Source organism: Leptonychotes weddellii, chromosome 5 (assembly GCF_054177405.1).
Source record: "Leptonychotes weddellii isolate Sample4059 chromosome 5, ASM5417740v2, whole genome shotgun sequence".
Classification (NCBI taxonomy): Eukaryota; Metazoa; Chordata; class Mammalia; order Carnivora; family Phocidae; genus Leptonychotes; species Leptonychotes weddellii.
In genome coordinates this window covers 291,548-307,708 of record NC_138373.1, presented here as the reverse complement: position 1 = coordinate 307,708, position 16,161 = coordinate 291,548, and the positions used below count along the sequence as shown (strand labels likewise).

Sequence of the window (16,161 nt, the reverse complement as noted above, 5' to 3'; positions counted from 1 at the left end):
GGGGGCTGGGTCTGCGTGCCCTGGGGCCGCCTTCCTCAGGGCCGTCCCGCCGTGGGCAGGAGGCCTTGGTTCTGACACGGGACGGCTCCCGGGGCTGCCTAGGCTTCCCCACCACGTAGCAACGTGGCGTCTGGCTTCCCCCAGTGAGTGGCCCAAGGGGGCAGTGCCTCTTAGGACCTCATCCTGAAAGTCACTTTGAACCACGGCTGTTCATTGGAAACGGTCACACTCGCAGGGAAGCAGGATGTCACAGAACCTGTGGGTGGCCCCGAGGTCAGGGCTCTCACCGATGGGTCACCCTGGCCGCTGCCAGGGCTGTTGGTGGCCAGATGCCACATGAGAAGTGAACCCTGAGCCATGCCAGGGGCCCTGGGCACCTCCGACACCGTGGGACGGTGGGTGTCCAGACCACCACAGGCGGAGAGGCCACGTTGCACTCTGAGGTCCCGTTTTATAGATGAGAAGCTGGAGGCTGGAGACGGTGGTCCCTGCCCACTAGCCCTCCCCTACCCCTGTCTGCAAGGCTGGGCCTGGCCGGCCATGCCGCCCAGCATCCTCCCACCGTCCTCAGAGACTGTGTCCCGGCGTGGGCGTGGGGCCACACGGAGCCACAGGAGGAAGGCAGATGCGTTGAGCCCCCAGGTCTGGCATTTTGTTACAGCGGCTGGAGGCAGCTCATACAGAGGCCTAGCTGGGATTGGAGCGGAGCTCTGTGTCCATCTTGGAGGCTGGGGTCCACCACCAGCCGTGCTGGTTCGAACTCAGGCCCCCTCCCGGGAAGTCCCGGGCCTCGGAGGGTGGGCTCTGGTCCCTGCTGCCCACTGTGGGGCCCGTGGGCCAGAGTAGCATCTTCCCCAGCTGGGCCCTGGGCCTGTTCCCTCTGGCGCCAGGCGGGCACAGACCCGGTCTTGTAGGGCTTGTGAAAGCGTACTTTTGTGTGCCTGAGACAACAAGCCGGGCGATTGTTCCTGCCCCATCGCGGCCCCCAGGGCGGTGCCAGGGGCGCAGTACGGAATAACTGTCGGGAAGGGGTCCGCGCTGGAGGGGCTGGTGGATTGTGGCCGCGTAGACTGGGCCACGCACCCCCCGACCCCCAGCCGCCTCTGTCCCTTGTGGCCCCGTGCCTCTCGGCTGCCCTGGGGCCTTACGTGGACACCACAGTCCTGAGGCGGCTTCCGGAAGGGGTCAGGGCGTGGCCGGGCAGGCCTGCAGGGTGAGCCCCGTGAGCGCAGGTGCCCGGGGCTTCGCAGGCTGGGCACTCAGTTGGCCCCGATAAACATTTGAATAAATACATAAAAGCAGACTTCTGGTTGAAGGAGGGAAATGTTGGGAAATTCAGCCTCTGGCGTCCACAAGTCGAAAAAAAGGGAAACTTTGACCAAGGTCTCACACCTTCTACAAAAACGAGCTCAGAACAGCTCACAGCTTACACATAAACACAGAAGTATAAAACTTAGCACAAACAGGAGCTCCTCGATCTCGAGCCGGCTAGGAAATTGCTCTGAGACTAGACGCCCAACGCAGTCTGTAAAAGGGAAATTGGATTACTTGGAATTCCTGAAAATTAAAACCATTTGTCCTGCAACAGCCTCTGAAAAGTCAAGCTGCAGACGAGAAGAGGTTTTCAAACCACATGTCCCACGAAGGGGAGAGCTCTGGACACTCAGCGAAGGCATGAGCAGGCGTCACACCCCACGCAGGTGGCAAATACGGGCACAGAAAGACGTTCAGATAGTTAGGGGCCACGAAGGGCCGAGGAGACCGCAGGGACCGCACCCCACACCTGTCAGGGCGGCTGCAGGGAAAAGTAGTGACAACCCCAGGGCCGCAGCATCACCCACTCACGTGTGCTCGCGCACTCGCGCTCTCTCTAATAAATAAACCTTTAAGAAACACCAATAAAAACCCGAACCTAACGTGCAACTACCATATGACCCAGCTACTGCGCCCTTGGGCACTGGCCCCAGAAAAACGCAGCACCGCACGGGAAGGCTTGCGGTAGCCTTACTCACACGGCCCCAGGCTGGAAGCAACCCAGACGTCCTTCAGCGGGCTGTCCACGAGCTGCCACGGGACGCGGCTTGGCCACGGAGAGGAGCCATCCAGCAATACGGCAGCAGCCCCGGTGCGTCTCCAGAGAGTCGTGCGGAGCAGAAGCGCCGGCACAAGGGTCACGGGCTCTGTGGTTCCACGTGCCACGTGCATGCCCTCCTTGAAATGACAACACGTGGAAGGGGAGCCGGACTTCGGTGGGGTGCGGGGAGGGGGCGGCTCGCACACAGCGCCCCTCGCACCGATGGGGTAACCCACACGTTGGCTGGATCCACATGAAGATCCTGCTCGTGGCACCGCATGCGAGTTTTGCAGGACATGGCGCTGGAGGACACCGGGTGACGGGCAGCCCGGGTCCCTGTGTTCTGATTCCACGGGAGAGAGGCTGGGTGTCTCAGGGGCAGTGGGGAGAAGGCCGGAGGCAGGTGAGGCAGGTGGCACCGGGGATGGGAGCAGACATTCCTCCACACCCTGTGGAGTGGGCAGCCCAGGAGCCAGGAGTCTGGTGTACTTCAGAGAAGGTCCTCGGGCCTGACTGGGGAGGAGAGCAGGGAGGGGACAGCATAGCGGGGGAGGCCTCGGCCAGGGCAGGAGCAGAGGAGGTGCTGCAGGTGGGGTCAGCAAGCCGAGTGTTCACACCTCACACGTAGGCGGCACCGCCCGGCCCTGGCCCCTTTCCCCACATCCCAGAGTCCCCCAGAGCCATTCTGCCGCTTGCTGTGTGGCCTTGAGCAAGTCCCTGGACATCTCTGGGCCTTACCCTCCCCACTCTAAAACAGCCCAGGATCACCCCCGCCCCCCCAGCTATACCTGGAATGGAACACAGTGGTCCAGAATCCCTTCCCTGACCTGCGGAGGGCTCACGGGGGGCTGGGTGCTGGGGGCCCCAGAGTTAGAGGCCTGCCTTGCCGTGGACACCCGGGCTTATTCATTAGTTCGTTCATTCCGTCAACCTTTTTCCGGTTACCGTGCCCCTTTGACACTGTTCCTGGCCATGGAGGTGGCTTGGCTCCCCCAGAGAGATCCTTTCTGGCCGGCCGGCCTGGGCATTCAGAGGACGGACCAGCGCTGGGCCCAGCAGCCCCTCTTGCTGCACATGAGTCCCGGTGCGGTGGCTTTTCTGCGTGGTGCCCTGGGTTCCCTGTCCCGCCCTGCCTGACATGGGTCTTGTGAGCGTGAGCCTCTGAGCCTCAGCTTTCCCATCCGTAAATTTTGGGTAGTGACCCCTGCAGCTCTGCGTGGAACGAGACCCTAACTGGCAGGAAGAAGCTCGCAGACCCTGGCCTCCCCACGCACCCTGCTGGGGAGACACCCGTGGCTGCCGACCGCCCCAGCCTCCCCTCGCCCGGCTCAGGGGCTGAATCAGACGGGCAGTGACTCACTTTGAGGTCTGGCACTTCCCTCCCAGGCCCGCAGTTGCCAGGCTGAGCCCAGGGGAGGCTGACTCCTTGTCTGGGAGGTCCTCGCCCTCAGCGGCAGCCTCTCCGTCTGGGCTGACTTGGGGGTCCTGGGCCCTGCAGTTCAAAGGCTCCTGTGGCGGCTGCAGGCCGTGGGGGCTCTGGTTCCTGAGACTCAGATCCAGACGGGGTCCCTGGGGTCTGCCCTGGCCTCGCCAGAATGCGGCTCAACCCCACCCCCTTCCAGGAAGCCATGGACCGCGCTGACCTCGCTCTCCCCTCTTGGACCGCTCTTGCCTTCTGGGATGTGACCAAATTAGGAAGTTGGTGACTCAGTTCTCTGCCCCAGCCTCACCTCCAGTTGGGCAGAGCATCCCATCTCTTGTGGGGGTCAGCTAGTCTGCTTCTAACTTAAGCTCCGAGGGCAGGGAAACCTTCAATTAGTCTCTCAATCTAGGCCCAGAAACCTAAGACCGTGGCACGCTCGGGGGGCCCCCAAGGCCCTCAGGACCCTTCTGTGGGAGTGGCTTCACAAAGGACAGTCCCGCGTCGATTTTAAAATCCACGTGCAGAACTTTTACTCGGCCACATGGAAGGTCATTGGGTTTTCCGCTGCCCCCAGTGGTGGGGGTCTGCTCTAGCTTGCACAGAGCCCCGGGTCATTCCACCGGAGACCTCCCTTTCAGCCTCCCCGGTCCGCCGTTCCTTTTACTTTCACAGCTGGAGAAATCAGGCTGGTGTGTTTCAGGAATGTGCTGGGCAGTGAACCCGGCAGTCCCTGACCTACCACACCGTGACGGTTCCGGGTCGGCATACGTTGCGCTTGCCAATGCGCGGAACCCTCAGGGTGCCGTCTAATCTGCCCCGAGCCCCGCTGCTGTTTGCGGCAAGGACCCTCTTCTAAGGGCCTCGACTGTCTCGTCTACGAAGTGAGTGCGGCTCGATGTGCCCGTGACGCGGGGGCTGCTGCAGAGGGGACACGCGGATTCGGAGCTACTGGAACAGAAGCTGTCTAACCAGAGTGCACACATCCGAGGCAAAAGGTGTGGATCCCAGATCCTGTGTGTTCAGGACCGCGGGCTCAGACGGGGCCGGCCTCTGGGCTGCAGGGTGACCCCATAGTGGCAGTGGGCCTGGAATGCTGGGCAGCTGCACGGCTCCCCCCGAACGCGGAGCCCCCGTCGCCAGGGGCCGGCCCCCGAGCATGCCCAGCTGCTGCTCGGGAGCCCAGCTTTGTGGAGGTGACAGACGTGTCCCCGGTACCCACCACACCCCCTGGGTGTGGTTTGCGGTCACCGTGTAGCGTCCCTCTGAAGTCTCGCGACATAAACAGCCACCACGATTCTGTAGATTCGAACGTGGGACGGGGCCCTGTGCGTGTGACTTGTCTCTGCTCCCCGATGTGGTCGTCCTGGGAACCAAGGACCTGGGGCGATAGCAGCGGGGGTGTTCTCCTGCCTTGTCCTGGATGCTCTGCTGGGCCCGGACGCCCCTCGGTGGTGTGGGCCTCTGCACAGCCAGGCAGCCTCAGCAGCCAGCCTCCCTACGTGGGCACTGGAGGGCCCGGGAGCGACTCTGCTGGCCACCCAGGGTAGGCCGCCCGGCCAGAGGTTTCCTTAGGACCCAGGCCCTGTGTCTCTCCTGGTCCTTGGGAGGGGGCCCTCCTGCAGTCTCGGGTGGCCGGCTCATCAGTCTGCACCAGGCTGTGTGTCTCCCCACACAAGGGCCCTCTTGGTCTGGTCCACAGCTGTCTGCCCACTCCTCCAGCCCCCCCCCACGTTTGTTGAATGAATGCATGATCGACTAAACCCACACAAAAGGCCTTGTAGGGAGTGCTTGGGTCAGAATGAACTGAACTGCTGAATCAAGGACTCTCAGGAACCTTAGATGGGGCAGGGAGGCTGAGCCAGAGACAGAGGGGACTTTGCCAGGCCCCAGTAGATGCTGGAGCCAGGGCTGGAACCCCCCCACCTCTGGGCTCTAGGCCCCCACATAGCTCCTCTAAGCTACCGAGTCAGAAGAAAACGTGTGTTACTTTGCTTTTGGTTGGATCATCATTGTTTCCAAATGCACTCCCGCAAATTGTATGTGCTTCCAGAGAAAAGTGCCCTGGTCATACCTGGAGACTCCTAGGAACCTCCACACTTCGTTTTTCTATAGGCTAAATAGGTTGCCTGGCAAAACTTGACAAATTTAGACAATTCCAGTGTGAACTCTCCAAATTAGCCAGTGTCTGTGGTGTGTTGTGTGTGGGGGGGGTGAGGGTGGCCAGCGACAATCTCAGCGATCCCTGGCCTGGGGGAGGGGGCAGGGGTGGACTCCGGGGTGCTCCCGGCCTGAGACTGGGGCCGCACTCTGGGGACTGGGTTTTGGATGCTTTAGGACCATGAGGCTTTGGTCCCAGGGGCCAGAACACTGGCCTGAGGGCCAGTTGAGAGGTGGGGCTGGGAGGCAGTGGAGCCTCGCCCAATCTAGGCTGCCCCCCAGCCCTCCATGCCCGGCACCCCCACACATTCTAGGCCAGGGCTGGCTGCCTCTGGGCTCCCTCTCCACCTCCATGGCCACCCCCGGTCCGGGCCCCTGGTCATCCGTCACCAGCCTCCTGCAGCGCCCCGCTTACCTCCTTACAGTCCAGTCCCAGACAGACCCCGGGGAGCCTGCAGACAGAGACGAGCACAAACCAGCCCTTCCCACTGCACCCCTTCCTTTCCTGGTGTTCCCATCCCCAGATCCGGGCAGCCCTGATCCTCACCCTCCCTGCATCCATGCCCCCTTCTCAGTGCTTGTCCCCGAACTTCCCCTGCACCCCACCTCCGATCCCGGAGGCCCTGTCTGCCCTATTTCCCACTCTGCCCAGGCCTGGTACCCAGTGGCCGGTCCCTAGATATCTGAGGCAGGGGGAGTCTCAGGCTTCGGGGTGGGGCCCAAGTCCAGACCACCAACCGGCTGGGGTGGGGGGTTTCAGCTTCTGTGGGCCTGGAGGCACCCAGCCTCACCCTCCCTGCTGGGCTTCATGGGGACCCAGTGGGAGTGCGGGAACCTTCCGGAATGGAATGCCGCCCGCCTGTCGGTGTTGAAGCCTTCCTGTGCAGCTCCCTGGGTCGGCAGGTGAACTGAGGAAGGTAAGGACGTGGCAAAGGAGGGGGGTTGCCTTGGGAAGCTGGCAGGCAGGGCAGGGATTCTGTCCTCTCAACGCCTGTGGGGCCACGGCCAGGGAAAGGGAGCCCATGGATGATGGGCCAAGCTACAGGCTCAGAGGGGCCGAGACGGTGTAAGGACGCGCAGAACCACCGGACGCTGCCCTGGCAGAGTCCGCAAACTGGCAGCACAGAGAGACGCAAGGTGCTTGTGGTCCTCCAGGTGCCCCATCCTCCAGGGAGGCCACCAGGAAAGCATGAGGCCCTTGTTCAGCCGCTTCCAGAAGCCAGAGCCCTGTGAAGAGCGAGCACTTGAGGTGCGGAGGAGATGGGGTGGGAGGTTCTGGGTTCAGCCTGACATCCACCGGGGCCGGCTGAGAGGGATACCGAGAGCCTACACTTCCCCATCTGGCCAGCCAGCTTGGGGGCGGGTCCCTGAGGAAGGCCCTCCCCTGGCTGGGAAGGCACCTCCTCCTTCCTGCCCTGGCCTCCTGGGTGGCGGGGAGTCCTGGGGAGTCCCTGACCCAGCCTCCATCCTCGGGCTGCCGGAACCTTGCGCCTGGGTCAGGAAGGGATGGGTTGGCACTGGGGGGACAGGACAGGGAGGAGGAGGAGGATGGGGACAGCAGCGGAGGGGGAGGGGTGGCGGAAGAATTGAACGTGCATTCCAGACTGATGAGTCAGCGCTGCCGCCGGCGGGGAGGGGAGCTGGCTGAGCTGCCCGCCCTCTCGGGAAGGTCCCTGGGATCCGCTCCCTTGGGAGGGAGATAAGATGGGTGGGGCCCAGCGGGAAGGAAAATTCCTGGCCTGGGGAGCCCAGCTGCTGGCTGCCATCCTTCCAGACTTGGCTCAGGTGCTACCACCGCCTTGAAGCCTTCTCAGATTCCTCTTCTGTCCTCTGGAGCAAGGGGCGCCCTTGGGGAGCCTGGCTTCGTTCAGCCTCCCGTCAGACATGGGCTAGTCCAGGAACCCTGGGGCAGGGTTCAGGTGGGCCAGGGGAATGGTGGGAGCTGGATGGGTGTTTTGGGGGACCCTTCAGGAAAACGATACGCCGTGCACCAGGCATGTGCGCCACCAGAAGAGGTGCATACCTTTTGCTAGACAAGGCCCTGCACCGGCCTGCCTGGCTGGGCCTGGGTCACTGCTTCCTGCTGAGTCTGGAGAGGCAGGGGCCCATTCTTGGAGGTGCCCAGTGCCAAGCCTCCACCACGTGCCGGTGCTTCCCTGTGTGAGCTCACTTAATCCTTGAAACCACCCTTAAGTCAGGGGTAGCTGCTGCTGGGCTTCACGCCCTTGGGTTCTCCCCACCCAGGTGGAGTTGGCAGTCTGTTACCAGGAGGATACTGTGGAAGTGGTGGAGGACAGGGCCTTGAGGTGCCTTAGTCTGGGGGTCACCTGCTCTGGGGAAGCTGGGCACCAGGTCGTGAGGCCGCACAAGCAGCCTGAGCAGGCAAACGGCGCCTAGAACCGCCCAGCCGGCCTTTGGACACGGTGAGGTACACGCTCTTTGTGGTGGATTAACCTCCCAGTTTGGGAGTGGTTTGTTATGATTCCTCAGGAGCCGAGGCCCAGGTGGCTCCATGACTTCCCCGTGGAACATGCTAGAAGGAGACAGCGCAGATTTGGACCTGGGTTTCCTGGGTGCTGAGCTGCCCTCACCTGGAACCCACAGCTGCTTGAGTTCTGGGGTCCTTGATAGACACTGAGGGACACCCGGAGGGCCTCTCGGCCTGGCCACACAGGCCGCTTAGACAGGCAAGAGCCAGGTGGTGGTCCCAACTCCCGGATCTCGCGGGAAAGTGCTGGGCGGGCCCTGGGTTCCGGCCTGGGTGAGACCCCGAGTGGCTGCTTCCTGCCCACATCAGCTTTGCGGGCGGGAGCCTGGACAGGGAGGAAAGGATTATTTATAACCCGTTATCTGCCGGGACAATGCTCTGTAATTCAGGGGAGGGCCCAAGACTTGACGATGGGGGTGCTGGCAGGAGCCATGGACGCCAGCATCGGGGGCCATTGAGTGCATTCACGCCAGAGCCCGACTGCACACTTAATTTCCCCCGAAAAGATCCGGTGGCTTTCCCTGTCCCTGGAGCAGAGAAGGACGGGCTGATTGGTCTGAGGGGCTCACTCTAGCTGCTGAGTTGAGATGGACTGGCGGAGGGGGTGTGGCGCTCAGGACGATGGGACAGTTTTCCTGGGGGAAGGTGGGGGCTAGGGCCTGGAGGCGACATTGGGTGGGCACTGGTCAGGTTCCTGAGACATTTTGAGGGCTGAGTCACCAATGTTTCCTGGCACATGGGACGTCTGCTCAGAGGGCTTTAGGGTTGACTCCCAGGCTATGGTCTGAGCAGCCAGGAGGACAGGGTCCCCAGGGTCAGAGCTTGCAGTAGGTCTGGGGGTCTGTCTTGGTCGTGTTAAGGTTGGCTTTTCTGTTGGACACCCAGGCAGAGGTGCTGAGTGGAGTCTGGGGCTCAAGAGGGAGTTCCGGGTTTGAGGTCTTGACGATGAGGGCAGTGGACAAAGGGACACAGGAATGGCATCCCACCATTTCTGGCCAAGGAGAGCGTTCGGAGAAGGAACTACCTCAGTCTTCAGAGAAACCAGGGGCACAACATTTTCGCTCTTTCTTGCTCAGTGTGAACGAGGAAGCCCAGGCTGCTTTTGGCAGCCGTCTTGTCACCATGAGGAGATCTGCTGAAGGAAGACGTCAAGGGGAGAAGACCATTAACACACAGAGCTGGATCCTTGATCAGATCTCTCCTGAAGCATGACCTCCGCGCTTCCCAGTAAGATCTCTCACTGTATAAGCCAGGTAGTGTTGAGTTTCTTTCCCTGGAGCTGAAAGCGTCCAGCCAAGGACCATCAACAGGCAGGTAAGCCCCTTGTTTCTATGTTTGCCATCCAACTCCACCTTCTGGTAGGTCAGCTCCATGAGGGCAGGGGTGGTGTTACCCATGTCGAGGTTTCTGGAGAGACACGTTGTTCCTATGAGGTGCATGATAAATGTCTGTTGTTGAATGAATGTGTCTTAGCGTGTTGTCAAAGCAGGACCCAGAAATAATCCCCCGTGTATACCCCAGTTGGGTTTCAGGGCCTGGTGGCTTTATTTTGGATTCTCTGGATGCAGGGCTCCCTAATATCGTAGCTGGACACGGAGGTTTGAAGGGCTGAGCTCAGCACTGTCCCAGGTAAATGAGGGCTGGTGGCGTGGGGCCCAGAGGGACCCTGAGGGGTGGCCCCGTGATGAGCCTTGGGCAGCCTGGCTGCACCCAGGGCTCCTATGGCCCGGGCGGAGGGGCTCTGAGCTGCAGGTGCAGTCACTCTGTACTGAGCGCCTGCTGCATGCCAGGCACTGTCTACGCACAAATCACCGCATGCAGTGCTCTCCAGACCCGGTAATGAATCAGGGCAGCATTTCGGCTGCACTCTGGCTCCGTGCTTGAGCACTTCCCAGGCGTGTGTGAGGCCACAGGGGCTCAGAGAGGTGAAGCCACCTGCCACAGGTTGCACAGCCAGCCGGTGGTGGAGCCATCCTCAGATGCGGGCTGCCTCCCCCCTGGGCCTTGGGCCTGGGCTCTTTCCTGCCCCTCTGACACCCCCCCAGGCAGGCGCGTAGTAGGAGCTCAGGAAGCTGGAGGACCCATATGCTGCTCACCAGAGGGAAGCTTGGGCTACAGAGGCTGCCAGCCCCCCCATCTCCTGAGGGTCACAGCAGGACAAGGATAAGATTATCTGACGTACTTTGCTCTCTCCTGTCGAGAAAAACAGCCGCAGATGAAAATAGCTTCTCCAGCAGTCACAGACAGGGAGGGGCTGTCAGGCCCCCCTCTACTGGGCCCACAGCCCTCGTCCCCAGGGAGGAAGGACACTGCCGGGGTCACTCGGAGCAGAGGTGTGTGCCTGGAGCTCCAGTGCCCCCTCCCGGATGCCCCACCTGGCCGGGGTCAGTTGCCAGGCCAGGCCAGAGCAGCCGTCCCAGGCAGGCCTGGGGCAGGGTGAGGGGGGATGCCGGTACCTTGGGCACAGCGAGGCCCATTGGAGCATTGTGTCCCCGACCGGCCGGTGAGATGCAGCCTGGCAGCTCTGAGAGCCGCCCTCCCCTGGAGTGTGGACGGGGTGGGGGGGGGCAGCACTGCCCGCCTCCCTGGAGGAGCAAGAGGACGGTCACCCGGGCCCGAGGCCCCTGCCCACTTTGGATGCCCGGGTGTCTCCTCTACAACAGAGGTGTAGACGGAATTGCTCAGACAAGTCATTTTCACCCATCACAGACCACCTGGATGTTGGGTGGAAGGTAGCCAGACCCGCGGCCCCACACTCTGACCCCGCCGTGGACGGTGGCCCGTCTCTGTCCGTTTGCGCACCACGGGAAACTGTCTTTGCCGCCGCCGCTGCCCGCCTGGGAATGGACACCGTTTCCAACCAGAGGGCCAGGAAAACAAGGCCGGTTCCCACCTGGGATTTTAGGGTGTTTCCAGTGTTTGTGGTCAGTCGTGCCCCCCGGAGCCCGCATGCGGCCGCTCTGTCGTCAGGCCGTTTCCTTAGGCCAGGTGCCCAGACAAGGGCCTGCAGGGTCGGGTCACAGCCACGTCCACGGCTCTGGGTGCCAAGTGGCTGTCAGCAGCACGGAAGCCCCCCTCCTGCTCAGCGCTGCCCCACCCCCACCGGACACGTCCCTGGCAGCGCAGCCAAGTGCCCTCCGAGCGTGGGCTCGTCCGCCTTGTCATCCCTCCTGTCTGCGTCAGTCCATGGTTTTCCGAGGAGAGAACCGGGGGCAGAGACCCAGCAGATAAATGTCTTTTAAATTTTGGCTAATATACTTGTTCTACGCAGATAGAAAGTACACAGGGGAGCCAGGAACACAATCGGAACCCACAATGGAAGGATTCCGTTGGTTCAGGTCTTTAAATTTTTTACTCTGTGTTTTAAATTTCTATCCTGTCAAATTGGATTTTTTTTAAAACTTAAAAAGTGTGAGATGTAACACTTCTGCTGGTCTTTGATTTGTGATTTGGTTTGTCTTCTGGAGCTGTGAAAGTTCTCTGCCTTCTAGAAGTTTGGTAAACTATGGGAAAATTAGAGACTGGGAATTGGCATTTTTTTCATGATTTTATATTTTGAAAACTTTCAGCCTTACAGAGAAGTCATAAGAATGGTACAATGAGGGCGCCTGGGTGGCTCAGTTGGTTAAGCGGCTGCCTTCGGCTCAGGTCGTGATCCTGGAGTCCCTGGATCGAGTCCCGCATCGGGCTCCCTGCTCGGCGGGGAGTCTGCTTCTCCCTCTGACCCTCCCCCCTCTCATGTGCTCTCTCTCATTCTCTCTCTCTCAAATAAATAAATAAAATCTTTAAAAAAAAAAAAAAAAGAATGGTACAATGAACAGCTGTGACCCCTTCCCCTCGGTTGCCCAGGCTCCCGAGTCCCTGTCTGCGCACACTCCCCCATCTGCTGTACCCCGTCCTCTGTCCATCATCAATCTATCGATCAGCCCATCTACCTGTCATCTGTCTGTCTGTCATCCACATTCCCCAACCCCCACCCCAACCACTGAAAATAAGCTGCAGACCTTACGCCATTTCACGCAGGTACCCCGGCATCTCCGGAGGAGCCGGGAGTCCACCTGCGCCCCCACGGCAGCATCACCAGGATCTGCCCTGGGTGTCGTGGTTTGGGTGGAGACGCTTCCGTCCGTCCGCTGTCCCCGGAACAGCCCCCTCTGATTCTGATGCTTCTCTGTGACAATGATGTTCGGGAGGTCAGAGCAGGTGTCTGTGGAACGCCCCTGTGCCAATGTGTCCCCCTTGCTTCCTCGAGGCTGATCAAGACAAGACACGTTGGCAAGAGTGCGACAGGTGGCAGTGGGAGCTTCTCCTGGCACCAAGACCCACACGCTCCACGCTCCTTCCTGAACCTTTCTTGAACCATTTCTTGACTTGAAGTGGATTTAGTGTTGGGGGTAAAGTGAGGGTTTAAATCAGGTCGCTTTTCTAAACTGTCTTACTGAAGAAACAGGCTCGTGGTTCCGATCCGTTTGTTACACGAGAACCACGCCGTTCTGATTATTGTGGCTCTAGGACGCGTTTACTTCTTCCTCATACGAACCCACGCTCTTCTGCCTTCTATAAGTCTCTGTGCTTCCTGCGCACACCTTCAGCCCCTCGGCCCTGGCCGCTACAGGCCACCTTGTAGCTCCCCTCTCCCCTGGTGAGTGAGGCCCCCACCCCCGAGTTGACCCCACGGCTCTGGTCTGATTTGTGCTTCCATGGAGGGAGGTGTGAGCCCTTCGGACATAGGGAGGCTCTTCCATCTGGCAGCCCCATGTCTCTGGAGGGCATGACCTCACTGTCTTCTCTGAGGGAGGAGTGGTAGGCCTGCCTGCATGTCTCCACGTGCACAGGGCCCAGCCCCACACTCCGACCTCTGTCTGGGCCGGCTGAGTCCTGTCTTTGTCTGATGGCCAAGGGGCACTGCAGGCCCTTCCCACCCCATCCGCGGTCATGGACCCGAGAGGGACCCGGGGTAAGAGGTGTGGGGGTGGCTCTGGGTTCAAACTGGGTGACCAGTCCCATCCTTGGAATTCACACCCACCACGCAGGAACTTGGCCATGAGTCCTGAAGACCCCAGGAGGCAGGGGAGGGGAACAGGGGACTGCAGCTAAGCTTCCTATCTATGCTGCCACAGTTTGGGTTCCCTGCCCCAGCCCTTCGATGCCTTCCATGCCCCTAGAATAAAATCCAGATGCCTTACTTTGGTCTCAAGGTGTGTGTGACCTGCCCCACTGCCTACCTCTCCCAGCTCACCTTCACCCACCACCCCCTGCCCCTTGTTGTTCCTTGAACAAGCCAAGCCAGTTCCTGCCTCAGGCCCTTTGTACATGCCGTGGCTGTCTTTGCCTAGAAGGCTGGGTCTAGACTCTCTAGCTGGCTAGCTGGCTCCCTCTCAAATAGGACGCGTTTACAAATAGGCCTCACTGACCACCCCCAAAATACGTTACTTGAAAGAGTATATGCATATCTGTTACTTGCTTATTGAGAGACACTGAGCTCCAGGAGAGCTTTGTTTCAGCTTTGCGTCCCTAGTGCCCCACGTGGTGCACACGAGTATCTTGCTGAATGTGTGGGCGAGCATTCTTTAAAGCAACCCTCTGAGCTGGCCGTTACCCGGAGGAGGAAGTTGGGCCTCCAAGATGCCACACAGTTTGCTCAAGGCCACAGAGCCGGTGAGGCTGGTGGGGTGTAACTGAGCCCTGGCTCCACCCCTGGTCTCAGGGTCGCTGAGATTCCAGAGCTCTGCTGGCTTCTGGGCTGGGGGAGGCCCGCCCCCACGCACCTGGTTGACCCTATAGGGCAGGAACTCCGTGTGTCTACACTGGCTTCACGCAATAGAAATACCCTCTTAGCCACACAGGACATTTCAAATGTTCTAGGACCCGTGTTAAACAAAGGGAAAACAGGTGAAATTAATCATAGTACTGTAGTTTAACTCAATACCTCAAAAATGCTATCATTTCAACATGTAATTAACATAAAAATTAGTAATGAGAAATTTCGCACTCTACTTTCACACGAAGCCCTCTCGGCCGCGTGTGCCTTATGCCTACGGCCGGTCACTGTGCTCATTCACACGTTTCACATGCCCCGCGGCCACAGCCTTCAAGCCACCAAGTGTCCCTTAGCCTAGGTCTTCCCGCACAAAATAGTCACAAGATGATTGTGGGTGAATAGCTGTCTTACACTCTGTTTCTGTTTGTGTATTTAAAAAGGAAAATAAAAACATTTAATAGGGAGTAAAAAACAACACTGAGAACGTGTGCCCAGCCTGTTGCCAGGTTTCCCACCCCTTCTGGGGAGCCTGAACTGGAAAGGCCCGATCCCTAGCCACTGGGGCCTGGGGCGGCCTGCGGTAATACCCTAATTAACGCCCTCACGGGCACTCTTGATCTTCAAGGAGCCATGCCCACTTGGCTGAGGCTGCTCCTGGATTAACTGCCCTGAACCAAGAAAGCCTTGCCCAGAGATAAAGGGAAATGTGGTGTTTCGTCATTACAAATTGTTCTGAAATCCACCTGGCTCTGGGCAGTGGCCTGGGTCTGGATGCCTGGCTGACCCCCTCCCGTGCGACCCACCCTGGGCGCCACAGCCCTGCAGCCTCGCGTGCGCATGTGCGTGCACGCACACAGGCTGGTTTTCCTGGGTGGGAGGGAGGCTCACTGGCCGTGGTTGGGTGGCTGGCCCCCATTTTCCAGAGAGAACTGAGACAAGGCAGTCTAAGGACAAACACCTCAACAAGGCCAAGGCCAAGGGACAGAGGGCAGCCAGGACTTGGGTGTGCCCCTCTTGCCCTGTGCACGTTGGGACTGGGGACCAAGTGGGATGGGCTCCAGTCCCAGAGCTTATGCTGCTGGGGGACCCAGCATCCTTCACACTCCTGTCTGTGAGCCTTGGGACAAATGCCACCCGAGGAATTCTGCTTCGGTGTGTTAACAGGGTTTGTGCAGAGGAGTCCGTGCCGCAGAGTTGCTCCCCGGGGCCGTGCCACGTCTCGGCCCTGGTCCTGTGGGCAAATGGCCCGGCTTCCTGGCCTCTAAGTGTTCCCATCTGTAAAATGGGGAGAGGTGGGACAGATCACCACTCCTTGGTGTCTATGTGAGTGAAATGAAATCATGCAGGGCCCGAGGTGCTCAGTGGGTGTCAGTCATGACTCCCACGGGGAAATAACATCACAGCAGTAAGGGAGCATCGGCTGGAGCCAGGCCCCAGGCGGGCACTGGCACATAGGCAGTGAGGTGGGTTTAGGGGGACATGGAGGCTGCACACCACACAAGGTGCTTAATAAAGGCAGATGCCCCTCCCACAGGCCCCCTACTTTGCTCTGAGGAATAGCCAAGGCCCTTCCCACTGCTCCCTGGCTTCTGGGTCATGGGCAGTGCCGGCAGGCAACCAGGGAGGGGCAGACGCCCAACCAGTCACCCCAGCTGCATGGCGGCCCCTCTCTCTGCCTATTTGGAGCACCTGACTCACTTTAATTATGGGCCTGCAGGCACGTCGGGCTGCGCCGGAGACGCCTGAGATAGCCCGGAAGCACCGGCTCCGGGGGCGACCGGACATCCCGACCATCAGCCAGGTGCACCTTCACCTCCCGCCAGCACCTTCCCACCCTGGAGATCCCTGTGGCACCCCCTCCTTCCGCAAGGGGCCCTCTGGCTGGCCTCCGGGGGCTGTGCCCGGGCTTGGGGTCAGAATGGCCCAGGGGCAGTGTGCGCAGGGCGGGTCTGCCTCCCGCACACAGCTGGGCGCCGGTCGGGGATGCCCGCAGAGCCTGTAACGCCACTCCCACGCGTTGGGCATGACTGCCCACGCCTCCTCCGAGTCTGATGTATATTTAGCCTCATTATCAAATATTTGCAATGAACCGTGTGAACCGCCTAATAGCGGCTGGAAGTGAAACTTGATCCCAGGCAGAAAGAGCACGTGACCACGCCTGACCAGCAAGGATCAGGACAGGAGCGCTGGGCAGGTGCAGTAGCCCCCACGTGCCTGGCCTCCAGACTTACGGTCCCCTCTCTGGGGTGAGCATCTGC

At 60.2% G+C, this 16,161-nt stretch overlaps 1 protein-coding gene and 1 long non-coding RNA gene across 19 annotated transcripts in view; one reads left to right on the top strand and one right to left on the bottom strand.

The window, feature by feature from the left end:
* SUN1 (Sad1 and UNC84 domain containing 1) overlaps nt 1–16,161 on the bottom strand; it is a 300,496-nt gene that overhangs the window by 167,910 nt on the left and 116,425 nt on the right. The window lies entirely within an intron of this gene.
* LOC115937163 (uncharacterized) lies at nt 8,380–11,909 on the top strand. 13 transcript variants are annotated; one of them, XR_014145149.1, is made up of 7 exons: nt 8,413–8,787; nt 9,219–9,456; nt 9,664–9,771; nt 10,188–10,475; nt 10,852–11,023; nt 11,414–11,480; nt 11,712–11,906. It is a non-coding gene; the product is annotated as an uncharacterized LOC115937163 (long non-coding RNA). The 13 variants fall into 13 exon arrangements; XR_014145148.1 differs by having other exon boundaries at nt 10,852–11,027; nt 11,422–11,480; nt 11,712–11,905; XR_014145146.1 differs by having other exon boundaries at nt 8,416–8,787; nt 11,418–11,480; nt 11,712–11,904.